Here is a 22,461-nt window from a genome sequence, read left to right on the forward strand (position 1 = left end):
CCTATTTGGAATAAGGGAATTTCCCTTAAAAAGGGGAAAACATTGGCAGCTATGGACCTGAGTGCAATAGCTCTCTCCTTTCCTGCATTTTCTGACAACTGGTATTCAAACTGCAGCGGAGGGCACAGCCATTGGCGTTAGTAGCCACCCATAGCCCTCTGCCCCATGAAATAAAATTAAAGGAGAGGGCAAATCAGTGAGGGCATCCTGCCTCTCTCACTTTGGGAGATTCCTGGGGACCAGCCTGAAAATATTCACAGGAAATCAAGATACCTGGATAGCTCAGTTGGTTAGAGCATGGCGCTGATAATGACAAGGTTACAGGTTTGATCCCCATTTGGGACAGCTGCATATACATTCTTGCATTGCAGAGGGTTGGACTAGATGATGATCAAGGTCCCTTCCAACTCTACAATTCTAGGAAACCACCCTGGACTTCTGAAATGCCTTATCCCTGAGAAGTCACTTACAGAAAAGAGCAAGTGGCTCACAGAGGCAGAGCCAAACGAGGAGAAAATGAGCGTGGCTGATCGGCCCATGCATTAGTAATGCCAACAGCCTCCCACGGCGTGGCCATTTCGACGGCACCACATGGAGAGGCGAAGGAGTGTGCCGCTGGCGGAGACCCCAGCCTCCTCCTCCTCCTCCAGCGACAGCTGAAAGGGGCAGCGAAGGCCCAGCCCGTCAGGAATCAATGCCACTTCAAATTCATCTTCCATCACAGCGAACCTCCACAGCGCTCAAGGCAAAGGGGTTATTAATGGGCCGTGTCAACTGGTATGAACAATAGCGGGCGTCCCAAGAGTGCGCCTCTTCCCTTCCCTTTCGTCTCCTGCTCCTTAGATGGCGGCTGACTGAAGTCGTCTGCGCAGCTGATACCTGTGATCAGCGGCCCCTCTCTCTTCCAAATGCATCACACGAGGCGATTAAAGAGCATGCAGAGAGCTTGGGCAACGTAATAATTAAAAAAATGGAAATAAGCGATTTGACGCGGAGACGAGAAGGCAACCCGCCAGGGATACTTGGAGGTGGCGGCGTTTGCGGGATTCGGGGAAACTGGCCAAGCCCATTGCAAGGTGGGCTCTTTGCTCCTCTGAGGTTTGGGAAAGGCTCCTAATGGGTCCAGCGCAAGCCCCCTTGCTACATACTCAAGTATGTAGGAGTTCCAGAGGTTGCAGCCTCTGATATGCTTCTCATCCACAGCTCAGTGGCAGTGGGTCTGTTTTGCTCGAAAGAGGTATCAGGGGCACCCGCCCTGTGGAACGCCCTCTCACCAGATGTCAAAGAGAACAACAACTACCAGACTTTTAGAAGACATCTGACGGCAGCCCTGTTTAGGGAAGCTTTTAATGTTTGATGCATTACTGTATTTTAATATTTTGTTGGAAGCTGCCCAGAGTGGCTGGGGAAGACCAGCCAGATGGGCGGGGTATAAATAAATTATTATTATTATTATTAGGTTCAATCTCTGGTACCTCAGTGGGAAAGGATGCCCATTCTAAACCCTGGAAAAAAATCTACTGCCTATCAGTGAAGACCAGGCGTGGGGAAACCTTTCTAAATGACACAATTCCCAGCCGGCGTGCAATGCAGGGTCAGAGGGTTGTGTAGCCTGGGAAGAGTCCTGAGGACCAGACAGGGAGGCCTGGGGGCCACACTCAACCCCAAGACCTGAGGTGCCCTATTATCAGCCAGGATAGCTCAGTTGGTTAGATTAGAGCATGGTGCTGATAACTAATTATTGATGGAAAAGTTAACAGAAAGGGTACGTGAAAGACAACAACGTGAGAAACTGCATAACTTTTACACAACGTGGTCCTCCTTTATTACATGTGCATCAAAGAAAGAACATGCATTTAAACCACCTAAGACACATGGGAGCATGTGGAATGATTATTTTTTAAACCAGCAACTGTAGAAATAATTTTTGATTTGATTGTATTACTAATGTAATTACCGGGACGTAGTTGGGACTGGTTTTTTTTTGGGGGGGGGAGTAGGGGAAAACTGTATTTCATTGCTTGTATTTGATTATATGTTGTTCTTATATTCAACTAATAAAACATTCAAAAAAAAAAAAAAAAAAAAAGGTTGCAGATTCGATCCCTGTATGGGACAGCTGCATATTCCTGCATTGCAGGGGGTTGGACTTCATGATCCACAGGGTCCCTTCCAACTGTGTGTGTGTAGTGCTTTTTTTCTAAAACAATGTTTGGAGTACTCTCATTTTCCTACTCATATTGAAACACTGTCCCTCAATGAGGTCAAACTTAGATTCACAAAATGTTTAGGGATATGCATACCCCTACATACCCCCAGAAAAAGCACTGTCTATATATGAAATAATTTCAATTATAAAAAATAAAGTGATACAGAAAAAAAAGAAGGGGCAGTGTGAGGAAGAAAAAACAAAGATGTGTATACTGTAAGAAAGAAAGAAAATAAATATATACAAAAATGCAATATAAGATACTCCTATACGTACATTCTTATATAAACTGATACAGTGGACACTCGGGTTGCGAATGTGATCCGTGCGGGATGCACGTATGCAAGCCGCAGCATTCGCAACCCGCAGCGGTGCATCTGCGCACGCATGGGTTGTGATTCGGTGCTTCTGTGCATGTGCAAAGTGCAATTTAGCACTTCTGTGCATGCACGGCCGTCGAAAACCGGAAGTAACCTGTTCTGGTACTTCCAGGTTTCAGCGGTTCGCAACCCAAAAAAACGCAACCTGAAGCATCTGTAACCCGAGGTATGACTGTATAGTTTTATTAACCTAATGCTTATATAGATGTTAACAGTGTACTACATTCTGCATAAACTCATTCCAAATGTTATTATATTTATCCAGACAAAGTCAGACTGTTCATAAGTTGTGAGTGTTGTCCCTTCCAACTAGGAAGGCAGAAGACATCCTCAAGCTGAACGGGCCTGAGGTCCGACTCAGTATAAAGACAGCTTCTCACCTTTCCATGCGGCTTGTTTTCCCCACTTTGGCACTGCCAAGCCCATCACAAGCCAAGCCCAGCTCCTCTGAAGTTTGGGCTCACCCCATCTCAATTTGGCATCGTTCCCATTCAAAGAGACCTGTGATAACACCTGGAGTTCATAGCCTCTGGTGTGATGCAGTGGAGGCTTTCCTGCGCACAATGGAGAGCTCAGACCTAGTTCATGAGCCCTGCTGCCCCATTCCTATTCCCATCACCAGGTAAGTTGTGGGGAAGGGGTGGCTGTCAGGGGGCGGGTTAGGACTTGGAAGAAGTCAGCAGGTTTACAGCAAAAGTTGGCTGAGCTCCCCTGTGCTCTTGATGTCATTGGCAGCGCACAGAAGTTCAAACTTTGGAATAAAATAACAGGGCCCCATTCCGTATTAATATTAGTTTTTCAGAGGAGGGAGCTCATGTTATCACTGACTGCCTTCCAGCAGGCGAGAAACCATCATTGGGCTTCTAGTGCTTGCTTTTCTCTGCCCTCCTCACTGATTTTTCCTCTCGCACTGTGCCTATTCAATTGTGGTCCTGCAGACAGGGACTCTCCTATCTTTGAATCAACATGCAGCATAATATTTTGTGCACCTTAGAAGTGAATATTAATAACAGCAGCAGCAGCAGCTTTTAAAACCCGAGAACAGGAATGAGACCCTACAGTCCTTCCTGTGGATGCAGATGGGTGTTGCAGTCCAAAAACAGCACTATGAGGTAATCTTACAAAGAAACTTGTCCTGGTATTTGTGTGTTTAGCAGAGCACTAAAGCCAGCAAGGGATCAGCATTTGGGGTGAGAAGCAGTTTATTACCCAGACAGGTTAGTTTAGGGTAGCTCCTAAGTCACAACTTGAGGCTTTCCTGACACTCTCATCATCTCAAATGTTCAGCAGAGCTCTGGGAAAACCGGCCGCAATCCATCTCTGCTCTGTGTGTGTTTTTTGCCGACTCAGAACTTTTTCTTTAAAAAGAAAAAATGAATTCCGCCGTAGTTCCTTCAGCTGCTGACAGCTACAATCCTTTATAAGAATTACAGGACCATTTACTGCAGAGCTGCACTGTCGGAGGGCAATGTAAACACACCGGAATGCGGAGAAGCCTGGGTAAAGAGGGGTGGCGTTTCCGTGAAAAGAGGCAGAGGTGGACTAGAGGTGTAGTGGTTAAATCGCCAGACTAGGGCTTAGGAGATCAGGGTTCAAATCCCCACTCAACCCTGAAGCTCACTGGATGACCTCGGGCCAGTCACTCACTCACAGGCTAAGCTGAATTGCTGAATTGTAGAATTGGGAGGGACCCCGAGGTGTGTGGTGTAGAGTCAGTGTGGTGTAGTGGTTAAGAGCGGTAGACTCGTAATCTGGTGAACTGGGTTCGATTCCCCACTCCTCCACATGTAGCTGCTGGGTGACCTTGGGCTAGTCACACTTCTCTGAAGTCTCTCAGCCTCACTCACTTCACAGAGTGTTTGTTGTGGGGGAGGAAGGGAAAGGAGAATGTTAGCCGCTTTGAGACTCCTTCGGGTAGTGATAAAGCGGGATATCAAATCCAAACTCCTCCTCCTCCTCCTCCTCCTCCTTCACCTAGTCCAAACCTCCGCAATCACTGAGGTGCCCACAGGAAGTATGCAACAGGGATCTGAGTGCAAGAACACCATCATTATCCCCAGCACCTGACCTTCAGAGGTACCAACTTCCAACAGTGGAGGCAGGACCTTGCCATTGTGGCTGATAACTGTTGATAGACGTATCTTCCATAAGTTGGTCAAATCCTCTTTTAAAGCCATTCAAGTTGGTGGCCATAATCACATTTTATGGGAGCAAATCCCATAACTTTAGCTGTTCGCTGTATGAAAAAGTACTTTTGGCTGCCCTGAATCTTCCAACATGCAACTTCCCTGGGTGCCCCAGAAATCTAGTATTATGAAGGAGGGAGAAAAATATTTTCTCTCTCTCCACACCATGGATTCATTTGTTTCTGTGAGGACCACCTTCCGAACCCCTATTCCCTTTGCTTTTCTATCCCAGGTCTATCTACCAGACTTTTAAAAGACATCTGAAGGCAGTCCTGTTTAGGGAAGCTTTTAATGTTTGATGTATTACAGTATTTTAATATTTTTTTGGAAGCCGCCCAGAGTGGCTGGGGAAGCCCAGCCAGATGGGCGGGGTATAAATAATAAAATTATTATTATTATTATTATTATTATTATTATTATCTCTCTCATTTGTGTGTTCACTTCTGCACATCAAAGCACTGGTGGCAAAGAAGCTCCTCTTTCTGGAATCCACAACTCCCTAGTGGGGAAGCAATGGAATTTCATCTTGTTCCACCCAAATCTTTATCCAAGGGGAAAAAAGGGGGGGGGGTCTGAATGAACTCACTTGAATTAAACATGTTACATTAAGTAAGCAAACAAATGCAGCCTCTGTAAGTCTTAAGAAGCAAAGAGGTGCAAAGTAATCGCACCTACAAACCATTAGAAATTCCAGCAGCTCTCCGCCAGGTGTTTACCTTCTGCAATCCTACCAGGCAAGTTTGATTGCAAGCCAATTTTTCCATGGTCGTTAAGTTCCAGAAACTTCTTTCAAAGAAAGAAACTCAAGCTACGATTCTTGGGTTTCTGGACTTGGGGGTCGGATAATACATTCTGTGCTTACAAGGTGAGATTGTAGAAAATGAGCACATACTACTGTACTGGGTGGTGCTGGAGGAGACTCTTGAGAGTCCCATGGACTGCAAGAAGATCAAACCTATCCATTCTTAAGGAAATTAACCCTGAGTGCTCACTGGAAGGACAGATCCTGAAGCTGAGGCTCCAATACTTTGGCCACCTCATGAGAAGAGAAGACTCCCTGGAAAAGACCCTGATGTTGGGAAAGATGGAGGGCACAAGGAGAAGGGGAAGACAGAGGACGAGATGGTTGGACAGTGTTCTCGAAGCTACAAACATGAGCCTGACCAAACTGCGGGAGGCAGTGGAAGACAGGAGTGCCTGGCATGCTCTGGTCCATGGGGGTCACGAAGTCGGACACGACTAAACGACTAAACAACAACAACTGTACTGGGGGCGGAAATCATGTTTATATTAAATTTTAATTTTTTATCCACCCCCCCTCCACTTAGAAATGTAGGGTGCTGCCTGGTACCCAAGTTAGACCTTTGATCCATATAGCTCAGCAAGGTCTACCCCAGCGTTTCCCAAACTTGGGTCTCTAGCTGTTTGGAGACTACAATTCCCATCATCCCTGACCACTAGTCCTGCTAGCTAGGGATGATGGGAGTTGTAGTCCAAAAGCAGTTGGAGACTCAAGTTTGGGAAAGCCTGGTTTACAGCGATTGGCAGCGATTGGCAGCGGCTCTTCACAGACAGGACTTTCCCAAACATACCAGAAATTGAACCTGAGACCTTCTGTCCAGACCTTCTGTTCTATCACCAAGCCCCAGAGACACATATCAATATTAAGAGCCCATCAGTTCTTTGTCACCTTAGGGCTTAACAATACTGCTGTGGACTGCAGCTTTGGACTGCACGCAAAGTACAGGGGCGGGGATTAAATTCTCAACATGTTCCAGCCCACCGCAGAGTTAAAAAGAAGACACATTGCAGTCTGAAGCCGGGTAGAGATGAGAGGATTTCCTTAATTCTCTTCCTTTGTTGTCCCATGGGTTCATGCTGGCCTGCTCTCCACCATCTCCCGAGCTCCCGTTTTTACTAATCAGAAATTCTACAATTAACTCTGGGACCTGGAGCATGCATGGTTGGTTTTTTCCCAGAGCTAAAATTCCATTTGCATCTTTTCTCCCAATCTATGGCACTGATGCACATGTGTACACTGATTAAAAACACCACCAAGGGAAAAAACAAGGGGGGGGGGGAGTGTAACTGCATCACAACAAGATTCTTCTTGTGCAGTGTTTCATGGGCCTATATGTGTGTACACACACTCCCGCACTATGGTAAACATGGGGCATGGAATAATCTTGATGGTGCGCAATGCCATTAAGGCTGGTGTGTGCTTTTGCAACTTTTTAAATCAATGTGTGGGCAGTGGGGAGAGGAAAATGAACAGAAAGCTCTAGCAAAACAACACACGCACAATGCCCAGTCCAAAATCTGGAAATGAGACTGAAGGCCAAAAACCCATCGATGAAATCACAACCGCAAACCAGTGCTCATGCTGCTGCAGCAATGCTGAGCTGAAATTATTTGTAAAAACAAATGAACAAAACAATCCCAGGGTTGTCCTGCATTTCAACCCTTCTGTTTAACCATCCAGCCATTCAACTCTCCAAAACGCAGGATTAAACTGCATTTTAGTCCTTTCCCATATCTTCTCCGACCCACCCTGTCCCACTGCCTTCCACCCTTTGCCAAATCAAGGAAAAACACGAAAGCATTCAATGACAGGGACAATCGGAAGCAAAAAGGGGTGGGGGGTGGGGAGTGACACCAGAAACAGACATGATAACAAAGGAGCAAACCTTGTTCCTCCATCGCTGGTTCACAGCCTTGTACTTTACAGGATGATGATAAACAGTGCAGACAATGAGGCCATCTGTTCCCAGGGACGAATTGAGCGACAATGAAGACAGGCTCAAACATGGAAAACAAGAGGGGGAAGAGGGGTCCTTTCTCCCTGTGGGGTAAGAAGGACGAAGCTCCAATCGGCAGCCTATTGGATACCTGTCAGACCTCCCTGGGGCAGATACAAACCTCTCCCCACCAGACAAGGCTTGAAGACGGAAAGGAGCGTGGCATGGGTATTTAGCATGTGCATTCGCTAGGAAGAAAATGGGTCCCAAGCTGCAAAAATCACAGACTCCTCATCCAAGTCCAAAATGAGATTCGAAGAGCTCGTTGTCCCATATATCATGGAATGAAATTCAAGAACTTAAGAAGAGAAGAAGAGCTTGCTGGATCAGGAAAGTTTAGACCACCTAGCCCAGGATCCTGTTTTCACAGTAGCCAATCAGATGTTGAATTTCCTGATTTCCAGTCCCAGGAAACTCGTAAGCAGGACCAGAGCACGAGGGCACTCAGTCCTTGTGTGGTTTCCAGCACCTGATATTCAGAAGTACGCTGTCTCTGACAGTGAAGGTAAGAACATAGCTCTCAGTGATGGTGCCCACGAATAGCTTTATCCTTTAGGAATTTGTTTAATCTTCCGAAAGTCGTCCAAGTTGGTGGCCATCAGTGCTGCTTGTGGAAGTGAGTTCCAAAGTTTAATCATGTGGTGTTTGAAGAAGTATCTTGTCTTGTCCATCCTGAATGTTCTGACATTCAGCTTCATGGGAGATTCACAAGTTCTAGTGTTGTTGTTTTTCAATGTGTTTTTATTAAAGATTTATTGGTTTACAAAAGTGTGTGCAATGTCTCTTTTTTCAGATTACATTTTCTATAGATCAGTTTCATTTGTTGAGAAATTAGTGCTACATTAGGAAGAAAAGGGAGAAAGAGGTGGAGCGGGGAAGAGGTTGGGTGGCGAAGTTTCTATTTTACTTAACATACGTGTAGGGTTTTGTGCCAACGTCGCTTGTGCAGGTTCTCTTTGCTATTCGCTTGTGTTCCTTTGGTGTTGAGAGAGGTTGGGGGTTGGCCTAGGGCGTGGTTGTTCATTTGTGATTGGCTGTGGTGAACTTAGTTTTCATGTGTGAGTGGAGTGGGCGGATGTTTTGGATCAGGTTAGTCATATTGATTCGTATGCTGTTGGTGGATTCTTGTCATCTTGCTGGGCTGTGTATGTGATAAAGGGGAGCCATACTGGGGAGAAGGACAGGTTCTAGTGCTACGCGGGAGAAAAACTTTTCTCTAGCCTCATTCTTCATACCACACACAGTTTTACACACCTCTATCGTGTCTCCTCCTATTTGCTTTTTCTCCAAACCTAAATTCTGCAACCTTTTCTTTTCTGAATCTTTCCCAACTCTACCATTTTTGAGGCAAGGTGACCCAAACTGTATTCCAAGTATGGTTGCATCATAGATCTGTTTAAGGACACGATGGTGTTGGCAGTTTCGTTTTCCTTTCCTAATGATGCCTAGCATGGAATTCACATTTTCTTCCCACCGCTGCACCACAAACTGGGGAGACGCCATCTTTGAGCGATCTACCACAACCCCAAGATCTCATTCCTGAGTCTCATTTGCACCATTTCAGATCTCATGAACATGGTCTATTCCATATGCACTGTTACAATATACAATAGTCAGTGTAGTGTAGCTGTAAGAGTTCCGGACAAGGATTTGGGAAGCTAGGCTTCAAAAAACTACTTGGCCATGAAGTTCATTGAGCTTTGACTTTGGGGGGGTCAGTCTCTGCCTCTTAGCCTAACCTACCTCACAGGGTTGCTGTGAGGATTAAACGAGGGAGAGGAGAACCCTGTCCGCCATCTTGAGTTTCTTGGGAATAAAGACAGGAAGTAAATGCAACAGAAAATAAAAATAAAATAAAATATAGCCTCCAAATCAGAAATTGTACATTTTTTTTATTTTTTTTATTAAAAAACATTTAAATTGTGCACACTTAGTTTATGTAAAAACATTTGCATACCACTTAATATTTCATTTCATTTCATTTTCTCTTTTAATTTGTATACTGTCTTTCTATAATGCTATGCACAAGAAGGTTTGCATGCTGAAGAAGCAACGAAATGTTCAACAAAGTTCACACATCTCATATCAATCTGATCCAGTACAAATAACTCACAGTAAAAAATACAACTTAACATAAGCAACTTATATCAAATAATGTTCAAAAAACCCATTACAATATAATAGTACACCATCAAAAAAATAGTACTCTCAGAATATCGCCCAATAATAATAATAATAATAATAATAATAAATTTTATTTATATCCCGCCCTCCCCAGCCGAAGCCGGGCTCAGGGCGGCTAACAACAATCAAATAATCAAAAAATCAAATAATCACACAATCTAAAAATATTTCATTATAAAAATTAATTAAATCAAATTGATGGCAACCAATTAAGCAAAGTTCTGTGCAGGTTGCCAGAGGAGGGAGTCAGGCTGCGCCCTGATCAAAGGCCTGGCGGAACAACTCTGTCTTGCAGGCCCTGCGGAAAGATGTCAAGTCCCGCAGGGCCCTAGTCTCTTGTGACAGAGCATTCCACCAGATTGGAGCCGCAGCCGAGAAGGCCCTGGCTCTAGTTGAGGCCAGCCTAACCTCTCTGAGGCCTGGGACCTTGAGGATGTTATTATTTGCAGACCGTAGGTTTCTCTGTGGGGCATACCAGGAGAGGCGGTCCCGTAGGTACGAGGGTCCTAGGCCGTATAGGGCTTTAAAGGTTAAAACCAGCACCTTAAACCTGATCCTGTACTCCACCGGGAGCCAGTGCAGCTGGTATAGTACCGGATGAATGTGATCTCGCAGCGAAGACCCCATAAGGAGTCTCGCCGCGGCATTCTGCACCCGCTGGAGTTTCTGGGTCAGTCTCAGGGGCAGCCCCACGTAGAGCGAGTTACAATAATCCAGTCTGGAGGTGACCGTCGCATGGATCACAGTGGCTAGGTCAGGGCGAGAGAGATAAGGGGCCAACTGCTTAGCTTGGCGGAGATGAAAAAATGCCGCCTTTGTTATAGCTGTAATCTGCGCCTCCATAGAAAGGGAGGTATCGAAGATTACACCCAAACTCTTAACGGACGGTGCTGGCACTAATTGCACCCCCGCAAGAGATGGGAGTTGCCCCCTCAATCCCATATCGTCCCGACCCAGCCAGAGGACCTCTGTCTTCGAAGGATTTAACTTCAACCGGCTCCCACGTAACCATCCAGCCACAGCTTCCAGACATCTGGTCAGTGTGTCTGGGGCCGAGCGAATAACAATTCGCTCTCAACCATTACAATACATCGTTACTAAACCTTTCAAATATCTCTAAGCAGTATGAACACATCATTCTCTAGAACGTGAATCTTGTGTGCTTTCTGATGCCTCCCCCAAAAATACACATCTGCACAATCCTCTTCACCCTATGGGTCCCACATAGTACACACTTCTTTACTCTAACACCTGAGATAAAGGTTGTTAGTTCTACTCAAGAGTAAACCCACTGAGATTAATTGGCCAAAGTTAGTCATGCCCATTATTTTTTATGGATGTATTCCATGACCAACATTGGATACAATAGATAGACTGATATCCCTAGGATCTACCCTATTCTTTTGAATGCAAATTGTTTTAATATTGTATTTTCATGCTGTTGAAACTGTCCTGGGCCCTTATGGTGAAAGGGCAGGTAAGAAATCAAATTAATGATCGTGATAAGAAATCTGTGGACATTTTTTTGAACCAGGATAGCACCACGAAATCTGAAGAAGCGTATCATCTGATTGAGAGCTGCGCTCCGATCCGCGTGTAAGTCTGCGAGAAGCCATTCAGGTCGGCTGGAGCAAAACATAAGGAGAAGATGAATTTCTCCCCCAACCTTGTTCTGGCTGCATAGATGAAATATCAGCCGCCATGTTTCCTGAGGTTCCCATATTTATGAGAAGCAAGCGGCTAGGAGGAACAAGGGCTGGGTTAATGAATGTGCCGCCCCGTGACCTCCAGAGGCCACGCAACTGATCAATGAAGCAAACAAAGGAAACCGCAAGCAGATCAGTGGAGATGCAAGACTCTAAGGCCATCCAAGTCAATCAGGGACAGCATTTCCTCCACTTCGACACCCCGAGTGGGGTGGGAGCAGCAAAAGAAAGGGATGCAGATGCAGAACACACACACACACACATTTTGAAACAGATAAGCAGACGTTCCAGCAGGCGATGCACTACTTTAACAGCACGCCTTTGAAGAAAAAAAGGAAAAAAAAAGGTTGGCCATAAAGAGGTGATTGGAGTCAGCAAGCCTGATAAGCCTGATAAACAGCCTCCGAAAGAGAATCCTGCAGGATTGCCACATATGCTCTTGAGCGATATACCCACTGTATGGAAATTGACAACATGGCAGCGGAAATGGATCCTTCGTGCCCTAACAGTGGCCAACTGGTACTGATGAACTGGAAGAACAGAGATACGATTTCCTTTAATCAACGGCTTAACATGACGGCGTTGGCAACATACGTATGAATGGACAGCTGACAGACGCAGGCTTTCTTTGGATAAATACAACGATATTTAGATGGAGTTTACACAGAATAATATCAGGTTATTGGCAATTACATGCTCTACCACTGCGTACCTTCAAACACAAAACTAGGACACTAACATCCGGGGTCACACACCAGTGTGAATCATGTGGCCCACACGAGATTGCGACCCCCAAAGATTTTTTTGTGGGCACAGTGCCCTAAAATGTGCACAAGATCGTGCCATCCATTTTGGCTGCTGTCCTCTCATAGGGAAAACTCGGGTGTCCCGTTTCCCCAGGGCAGTTGATGCGTATGTCACTTAGCTACTTCCCTTCTGTAATAGGAACACAAGCACCTGCCTCATACTGAATCAGACCCTTCAGCTAAGGGTTTTCTGCAATGACAGATGATGGCTCTCTGGGGGTTCTGACTGAGGACAGACCCAGTCCTGCTTGGAGACACTGAACCAGGGACTATCCGCATCTATATTTCATTTATTACATTAATATCCCCACCTTTCCTCCAAGCAGCTCAAGGTGGCACCCATAGAATCATAGAATTGTAGAGTTGGAAGGGACCCCAAGCGTCATCTAGTCGAACTCTCCTGCAATGCAAGAATCTCCACTAAAGCACTCATGACAGATGACCACTCAACCTCTGCTTGGAAACCACCAAGGAAGGAGAGTCCACCACCTCCTGAGGGAGACTGTTCCACTGTCAAACAGCTCTTCCAGAAAGTTCTTCCTGGTGTTGAGTCGGAATCTCCTTTCTTTTAACCTGAAGCCATTGGTTTGAATCCTTCAGAGCAGGAGAAAAACAAGCTTGTTCCCTCTACCAGTTGACAGCCCTTGAGATATTTGAAGATGGTTATCGTATCTCCTCTCAGTTCCCTCTTTTCCAAGGTCTCTTCCCCACTCCTCACAACAACCCTGACAAGGCAGGTTAGGCTGAGACCCTGTGACTGGCCCAAGGTCACCCAGTGAGTTTCATGGCTAAGTAGGGATTTGAACCCAGGCTTCTGATACTCTAATCCAGGCATAGGAAAACTCGGCCCTCCAGATGCTTTTGGACTACAATTCCCATCATCCCTGACCACTGGTCCTGTTAAGCTAGGGATCATGGGAGTTGTAGTCCCAAAACATCACTAGCTGATGTTCCGCCATGGAGCTCTGGCCCTTTCCCCTTTCTTTCTTCTCAATACCAATCCAGCCTTTCATTCTTAAAGGTGGCCGATGTTATAGACAAGAAGCGATAGCCCCCCAACAGCTGAAACCAGGCCTGGAATATATGACGGGACTCAAATGAGCTGCTGAGAGGGTTAAACGGCATGCCCCCCACCCAAGCTCACTGCAGACGATGCACAATGGCCTGCAGAGCAAGACCACACGGCTTCCTGGCGTGCGGCACTTCAAACCTTCCCCCATTAAGCGCAGCCCACCAGCAGCGCCTCGTCTGCTGCTCGAGTGCCTATTAATAACCAGATGTTGCTTTTGCTGTTTTGAAGCGTCCAATATACAACATGTCATAGCCCAAAAGGGTGGTGGGAAGGAATATGGATCATATTCCACCTACCACCTCAGGCTCCCGAAATCTCTGCATCCTCACCCCCCCACCCCCCGGGAGATGCAGCGTTCCTCTGATCGCGGTGGTGCAATTACAAGCTTTGCTGAACACCGATCTGCAAGAGCCAGCCAAGAAAACGGATGCTTGCTTACCATTTCACCCTCTCTGTTTCTCTCTCAATGCCTATGAAAGGAAGCAACCTCTCCGCCTGGCCCCAATCTCTTCCAAAACCCTTCAGGTCTTCCTCGTTTACTAGGGGATTTCCCTTTTCTTTTTTCTTCTTCTTTGGTATTTATGTATAATTCTACTGCATACCCTCCAACATTTCTCCAATGAAAATAGGGACGTCCTAAGGAAAAGCAGGACATTCCGGGATCAAAGCAGAAACTGGGAAAGATTCTGTAAATCCGGGATTGTCCCTGCAAAACAGGGACAATTTGAAGGTCTGCTATTGCACACAGAATGAGGTTGATCAGCTTTGAGTTAAAAGAAGGATCAGGCTCTTATTCATTGGTTGAAAGGATCTGCAATGAGATAATTTCTTGTTCAACTACAGGGATAGCTAACCTGCGATTGTTGGTCTACAACTCTTATGACACACTGTGCTGCCTGGGACTGATCCTTTTGGCTTATTGATAATTCTGCTTGTTCCATGCTTAGAAAGCACGGGGACGAGTGGTTTTCTGACTGTCCCACTTCTTTCCCTGGAAAAACCCCCCAATCTTGACCACTGAATTGGAAGAAATGTCAATCTGTAGAAAAGTGGAAAATCTGCGGGAAATTGTCAGGGGACATACACACACACACACATGAAAACACATAAAAACAATCACAGATCACTGGCTAACTGTAAGCAAAGCTTTGGTTTCTTGGATTGTCTGCATAAGTCTGGAGATACAGGCATACTTTCAGCACACGTTTAAAAATTAATACTCAAGATACCTGCTGAATCTTTGTTGGAAGTGCATTCCACAGGCCTGGTCCAATAAGACAGAAGGTTCAGTTCTGTGTCGACATCAGATGAGCCTCACCAACTCAGAGGGCAACAAGAGATACTCCTACAGATATTCCAGTGGTCAAGAAGGGGTTTAAAGACCATTTCGGAAGTCCTGAGGTCCAGAAACTTGTTCTTCCTTTCTTTCTTTTTAAACAAATGCTGGCATTCTTTGGGAGCTGAAGTCTTTGCCAGAAACATCATATTCTCAGCTTGGTGTAGAACTTCAGCAATGGGCACGCAGCCTTGGTGGACTAAGCAGTGAAATAATTTTGGACTCTGGGCTTAATGGTCTTATGACAAGCCATTCAGGATGGCATAGAGAACCTCCTGCTCCTTCTGCAGATCAGGGCTATGGGCACCTGCCCCAGTGCAATGTGTTGATGGTGCTCTACTGTGAGTAACAGAACCCCCCACCCAACCACCACAATGCCAGCACTTTGCTCCAAGCGGCTGAAATTTCCACCAAAATTCAATATTGCTGGAAAGGGGGGCGGGGAGCTGTGCATCCGGCATTCCTAAATAGCCCTGCCTGCTCAACAAAATTAGAAAGAGAGGCTAATGGATCAAAGTGAGGCAATAATAAACGGCTATCAACCTACCTTCCTACATCAGCCTGAACTCCCTCTGGGGATAATTATAATTTTTTTGAAGCCAGGGACAGAGTATGGGATAGATACCAACACCATCCATTGGAGGGAGGGGAATACTCTGAGCAAATGACGGGTATTAGGATGTGATTAAGAGGTTTTTCGGGATCAGTGAGGTGCGAGGAGCAAAAATGTAAGTATTTTGCATCAATAAGGGAAGCTGAAAGCATAATGTCCCTGTTCTGCTAATGTTCTTTGAATAAAACAAGGTGCCCCCTGGCTAGATAATTAATATGGAGAGAGAAAGCACAGGCTCTGTAGATCAAACAAACAAAATAAACACACAAAGGACTGTCCAGCAAACAAGGTTGTAGGTGCAGGTCGTCAACACATTCTGGAATCTTCCTGAGATGACATTCTATGTATATTGTGTTTCGGTATGAAATTTAGAAGGTTTAGATCAGGGGTCGGCAACCTAAGGCCCATGAGCCGGTAGCAGCCATCCCCCCCCCACTCTTACTGGTGCAGCGCGGTGTGGCGAGGGGGCCGACTTCTGGGTTGATGGCGCCTGTGTGCATGTGCATGAGCACTCCTCCGACCTGGATGTGCGCCGGAAATAGCGTGTGCGGGATGGAGAAGCACTTCTGGGTCGGAGGAGTGTTCACATAGGAACACTACCCTTGCTGATCTCTGCACCAAAAAGCCAAAATTCCAGCGTTATGTCTCTTCAAGGATATTACGTTTGCTCAAAACACACCTCCTTCATGAGGGCAAGGCCAAAAATAAATGTGGGCACTGAACACAGGCAAGAATGTTTCCCTGCTTTGCTAAATCCATAGAGTAGGAACCCTCCAGGAGACCCTCCCCTGTTGACTCCTCTCATTCCTCCATTCCTGTCAAAGGCAAGTGCTGAGCACATAAGGGAAGCTCGGCTCCATCAGGCCAGTGGCCCACCAGATGCCCGTGGGAGACCCGCAAGCAGGCCCTAAGCGAAAGAGCACTCTCCTTTCCTATGGCCTCCAGAAGCATTGCACTGACCATGGAGGCAGGGCAGGGCATAGCCATCGTGGCCAGCAGCCATTGATAGCTGTATCCTCCACTGATATCCCCTGTCCTAAGCACACTTCTCTGTCATAGGTCAGCATCCAATCCCTCCATTAAAGTAAAGGTAAAGGGACCCCTGACCGTTAGGTCCAGTCGTGGATGACTCTGGGGTTGCGGCGCTCATCTTGCTTTATTGGCTGAGGGAGCTGGCGTACTTGTGGCAAACCAGAGCAGCGCACGGAAACGCCGTTTACCTTCCCGTTGGAGTGGTACCTATTTATCTACTTGCACTTTGATGTGCTTTCGAACTGCTAGGTGGGCAGGAGCTGGGACCGAGCAATGGGAGCTCACCCCGTCATGGGGATTCAAACCACCGACCTTCTGATCGGCAAGCCCTAGGCTCTGTGGTTTAGACCACAGCACTACCCGCGTCCCAATCCCTCCATTAGGGATTTACAAATGTGACACATTTTGGTCTCTTCCTGGTCCTCATTTTTAAGGTGGTTTTGTTCTTCAGAGCCATTGATTTCAGAGAGGGGGTACAGAAGCAATCTTAAACCGAACTTGTATAGTGTACGCGATTTTGCTTTATATACTCTCCTGCTGAGAATGCAAAATCAAAATTACATCCTGCTTCCGTGGGTCTCAGAGAAAGGGACTATATCCATCATTCACCCTCAAGACACCCCACCTGCAGATTGACAGATCAGTCTCTCTCATTCCATGCCCGTTTCGCACGTGCCCAATCCCGTCCCAATTTTTATTGATTTTTTAAATAAAAAAAATAAAGCACACATACTCACAGAGGCAGAGGATACACATACAGAGGCACACATACTCACAGAGGATGTCGGTGGCGCTGTGGTCTAAACCACAGAGCCTAGGGCTTGCCAATCAGAATGTCAGCAGTTCAAATCCCCATGGCGGGGTGAGCTCCCATTGTTCAGTCCCAGCTCCTGTCCACCTAGCAGTTCGAAAGCATGTCAAAGTGAAAGTAGATAAATACCCAGGTATCGCTCTGGCAGGATGGTAAATGGCATTTCTGTGCACTGCTCTGGTTCGCCAGAAGCGGCTTAGTCATGCTGTCCACATGACCCGGAAGCTGTCTGCAGGCAAACGCCGGCTCCCTCGGCCTACAGAGCTAGATGAGAGCACAACCCCCGAGTCATCTGTGACTGGACCTAACGGTAAAGGGTACCTTTACCTTTTTACTCACAGAGGCTATGTATATTATGCACATGTTATAAACACTCTGTGTTTAAATACATTTTTTGTACCTGTTTCAATGCCTCCCCCCACCCTAAGCTAGCATTTCACCTCCCAGAAAAGCACATTTTAAATGCATTTCTGAACCAAAACTGTGTTGTAACATTGGGAGAAGTGTGAGATCTGACGGCAGTGTTCCAAATCCACAGAACCGTCTGGGGCCAGCAAATTAGTTTGCTTTGCTTTAAATTGTGGACTAAACAAATTTCTCATCCATCCGTACTCTTAGCAAGTTCAACTCACAGCGCCTTGTTTTCCAACAGTTGATTCTGGCAAGGAAACCTAACATATAGCTCGCTAAACTAACAATAGTTGGATCACAAGTGGGTGGGAGGGAGAGCGAAGAAGAGAAACTGAAAAATTGCTACCAACCCCTACTCTGTGCATTAGGCAGCTACTGGAAAGGCGGCTGAAAGTGAGGAGGGAGGTGTGACTACATTCTGTCTAGAAAACAGGGGTACAATTTCTTTAAAGACTTGAAACGTGGGCACACGCAAATGGCATTTACTGCTACTTTCATTATTTGCATCTTAATTACATGGGTGCGAGCCATCATTAAACACACAAATGTGTACTTGGGAAGAGATCGATGTATCATTTTTAACCGTATAAGCAGAGATCATCTCCGTGTGTTTGCTAATCCATAGCTCACAGCGAGGCAGGGAGATTCAGTTGGAATGGAGAAAGAGTGATGCCGGGAAAGAGGGTGGTTTTAACCACCTCTTACTTTCCAGCCAAGTCAATGGCACGTCTTTTGCATGCCAGAAACCTCAGACTCAACCCTGATGTCTCCAACTGCCTCAATCCCAATGGATCCTTGCTTCGTTACAGCAAAGCCAGCCCCCGCCAGTCTGTGGCCTGACCAGGAACTTAGCCAAGGCCCAACATTAGCTTAGCTCAAAGGTGGGGAACCAGTATTCTATGAACACAAAAGGTTTATAACAGTAAAGCCACTGCTTGACACAACCACTTAACTAAGCATCTTTCTAATATATTAAAATTACAGTGGTACCTCGGGTTAAGTACTTAATTCATTCCAGAGGTCTGCTCTTAACCTGAAACTGTTCTTAACCTGAAGCACCACTTTAGCTAATTGGGCCTCCTGCTGCTGCCGCACCGCCAGAGCACGATTTCTGTTCTCATTCTGAAGCAAGGTTCTTAACCTGAGGTACTATTTCTGGGTTAGCGGAGTCTATAACCTGAAGCGTATGTGACCTGAAGCATATGTAACCCGAGGTACCACTGTAGAAAGTTGGCCGGGCCAACCCAATGGAGCTGGAGATCAGAAAGTTCAGAACAGACAAGAGAAAGCCCTGTTCCACAAAGCTCAAACTGTGGAGTTCACTCTCACTGAAGTCGGTGACAGCCACCAAGTTGGGTGCCTTTAAAGGAGAACTGAGCAAATCAAAGCCAACCGATATGGCTGTCAATGGCCGATAGCCTTGATTGCTTGGTTCTCTGTTGTCAGAAGTACTATGCCTCTGAATCCCAGTTGCTGAGAACCACAAGCGTGGAGAAGGCTGTTGCATTCAAGTCTTGCTTGTGGGCCTCCCATTTGGCATCTGCTTGGCCACTGTGAGAACAGAGTGCTGGACCACATCCAAACAGACTTTCTTCTGTTCTTATGTTAGAAGTGGGAGGATGGGGAAGGATGCCTCCCCCCTGCTTCTGCACTATCCTTGTCCATTTTCCTCGGCGCTGTAAACACTTCAAAGTCCAAACAAACATGCTTTGATTTTGATTTTTTTTAGAAGCATAAGATACGAAAGGATTTTCCATTAAAGCGTTTTTTAAAAAAAATGTTCATAGCATTTGGAAAAGCAAACGGATCCTCTCTTTCCTCCCTCGCACTTTGTTCTCTTATCTCACGAAGACACGCAGCGTCTCCAGAGTCTTGAGGAAATTAAAGGTTGTGTTCATTAAAGAGAGAAGACTCTCCACATTCCCGGGCGACACACTCAAGGCTGCGTGCAGGCTGCCATTCGGAAGGATTCCACCTTGATCTCCAAATCTGTATATATGCCATCACCGACACTATTTACAGATGCACCTTTTATTTTGACTTTTTGCAATATGCGACCTAACACTGGAATTTTGAGCTGTACAGTGCGATTTTGGCGTGTGTGAGTGTGTGGAATGGAGTTGTGGACATCTCAGGAGCGTGCAGCACTATTAAGAGTGTGTCTCCCCAGTTCAACAGAGAAGCCGTGCTTCAACAGGACAACGTCCTCCACCCCAGCTGAGGGCAACAGACTAGCTTAGGGGACAAACATCTCTGTCCTCCAACACCTCACCGCTGCTCCCTTCCATCTGCCACCTGAGGCACCTGCCTCATTTTGCCTTATGGTAGGACCTGCCCAATATGCCCCCTTTTCTGAATTCAAATAATAAACAAAACAAATTTAAACATATGAGATTTTTTTTCAGTGCAACACTTAGCATATTTACTCAGAAGGAAGTCACACTTATTCCCAGCAACCACATTTAAGACTGCGAACAAAGTTATGTCCTTTGCTGTTGAACATAGCCTTTATGAGAACCCCATGGTACCCTTCAACATACTATATCTGGCAATGGATCGGACTGTGTCGTTCAGGACTGGTTTTTACAATCAGTTGGTCTATTCAATCAGTTGCTGGCCACTTTGGAGTATTTCCAAATAGGAAAGCAGGTTATAAATTATTTGAAATCAAAACACATCTTACTAAATTTATTCTGTGGGTACTGGAGAAAAGTTAATTCCTCCTCTTCTTTTTTCAGCTCGGATTTATTTGTTTATCATCCCCATCTCCTTCCTCATGTGGATTTGACTGCCGTTCCCACAGATTTCTTAGTATCAAGCCCACAGCACATTACGCTTAAATTGATGCAATTTCTCTGCCATTACGGTGGAACATAAACAGCCTGTGTTGTTTTTTTTAGGTAACATCAGCCCTGAACGTTTATCTGGTGCTTTAAGACAGAGAGAGAAAGTGAATTTAAATGCAAGCAAATGGGACATTAATAATCCCAAGAGAGTTCCTGCAGCTCCTTATATATTCAGCCGCTTTTCCTGTCATGGCAGCAACAAAACGCATATATGCGGCATGCTTTGAACGACGAGACACTAAAAGCTCAATGCGTCTGAAAAGCTGTTCTCTGTTGACTGAACACAACATTCCTGCACAGAGACCAGAGTTTCATCAACATGAAGGTAGGATTAAGAAATTTTTAACAGGCCGGGGTGAGTGGGACAAATCCTTGGGAGAGAAAGATGAAAGGGAAGCCCCATCCAGATTGAACTGTCCCAATGCAGAAGGGGTCAAGGCTCCTCCTGCATCTTTAACAGTTGCAAGGAAGACAGAATTTCGGGATGCCTCCTGGAATCAAGGAAATCAATGCATGCTGAAATTCCCACTTCTACGTAACTGCAAAAGGTGTTCTCTTTTGCATCGTGCCACTCTTAATAAAGATGGTTCCAAATTTCAAGAGCACAAACCTATGTGGCATAATGGCTAGAGCATTAGGCTATGACCCGGGAGACCAGGGTTCGAATCCCCACTCAATTGTGAAGCTCACTGGGTGACCTTGGGCCAGTTACTGTTTTTTAGCCTGTCCTAAGCGGCTTAGTCATGCTGGCCACATGACCTGGAAGCTGTACGCCAGCTCCCTCTGCCAGTAAAGCAAGATGAGCACCACAACTCCAGAGTCGTCCGCGACTGGACCAAATGGTCAGGGGTCCCTTTACCTTTACCTTTGTGGGATGCGGGTGGCGCTGTGGGTTAAACCACAGAGCCTAGGGCTTGCCGATAAGAAGGTTGGCAGTTTGAATCCCTGCGACGGGGTGAGCTCCCGTTGCTCGGTCCCTGCTCCTGCCAACCTAGCAGTTCGAAAGCACATCAAAGTGCAAGTAGATAAATAGGTACCGCTCCAGCGGGAAGGTAAACGGCGTTTCCGTGCGCTGCTCTGGTTTGCCAGAAGCGGCTTAGTCAAGCTGGCCACATGACCAGCTGTACGCTGGCTCCCTCGGCCAGTAAAGCAAAATGAGCGCCGCAACCCCAGAGTCGTCCGCGACTGGACCTAATGGTCAGGGGTCCCTTCACCTTTACCTTTACCTCCACAGGGTTGTTGTGAGGATGAAAAGGGAAGAGGAGACGCATGGAAATCGTCTTGAGCTCCTTGGAAGATAAAAGGTGGTATATAAATGCAACAAAAAATAAAAAATAAATAAAAGATATCCCACTGAATCCAATGGGGCTGACTTCCTGGTAAAGTGTGAGCAGGATTGCAGGGCCATTGTTCAGTGATAGAGCATCTGCTTTCATTGTTCAGTCCATCTGCTTTCCATGTGGCTCATTCCAGGTTTAATCGCTGACATGCCCAAGTAGGGCTGGGAATAGCTCCTGTCTGAAACTCCGAAACTCTGCCAGTCCGTGTAGACAATACTGAGCTAGATGGTTTGACTCCGTAGAAGTCGGCAATGCTTGCTGGCCCTCGCTAATGGAGGGAAAAGGATAGGAAAAGAGCAGCGATTCCTAAAACCCGGAGAGAGTTGTCAGTTTGACATTGAGAATTAAAAGATTCTCGTGAGCCCAGCTGTACAGCACATTGCCTGCTCTCTCTAGATTCCAGGGCTCCTGACTTCACTCTCATCTAGTTAGCCTTGACATGCAGTGGGCATTTTCTGCCCATCCAAGAATCAGATACACCCCTTCCAAAAGTACAACTAATGGATTTGTTGTTGTTGTTGATTGCGGTGCAAACCGCTTGGTGACTATCTGCAGTGAAAAGCAGTCTATAAATACAGGAAGTTTTAATATGGCAAGAGCCATACCAACTTTAGCAACAAAAGAGGGATGGCCATCTGTCAGGGACTCTCTAGTTGTGATTCCTGTACTGCAAGGGGTTGGACTAAGTGGCCCTTAGGGATACCTTTCAACTCTACAACTCTCTGGGAAGC

At 46.1% G+C, this 22,461-nt stretch overlaps 1 protein-coding gene and 1 long non-coding RNA gene across 2 annotated transcripts in view; one reads left to right on the forward strand and one right to left on the reverse strand.

The window, feature by feature from the left end:
• Window positions 1–22,461, reverse strand: part of KAZN (kazrin, periplakin interacting protein) — a 223,311-nt gene that overhangs the window by 162,336 nt on the left and 38,514 nt on the right. The window lies entirely within an intron of this gene.
• LOC308482847 overlaps window positions 1,057–22,461 on the forward strand; it is a 358,341-nt gene continuing 336,936 nt past the window's right edge. Inside the window, exon 1 of the long non-coding RNA XR_013989456.1 lies at window positions 1,057–1,429. This is a non-coding gene — a long non-coding RNA (uncharacterized lncRNA). The remainder of the gene's footprint in view (window positions 1,430–22,461) is intronic.

This window comes from Podarcis pityusensis (assembly GCF_964106645.2).
Source record: "Podarcis pityusensis genome assembly, chromosome: 8".
In the NCBI taxonomy this organism is placed as follows: Eukaryota; Metazoa; Chordata; class Lepidosauria; order Squamata; family Lacertidae; genus Podarcis; species Podarcis pityusensis.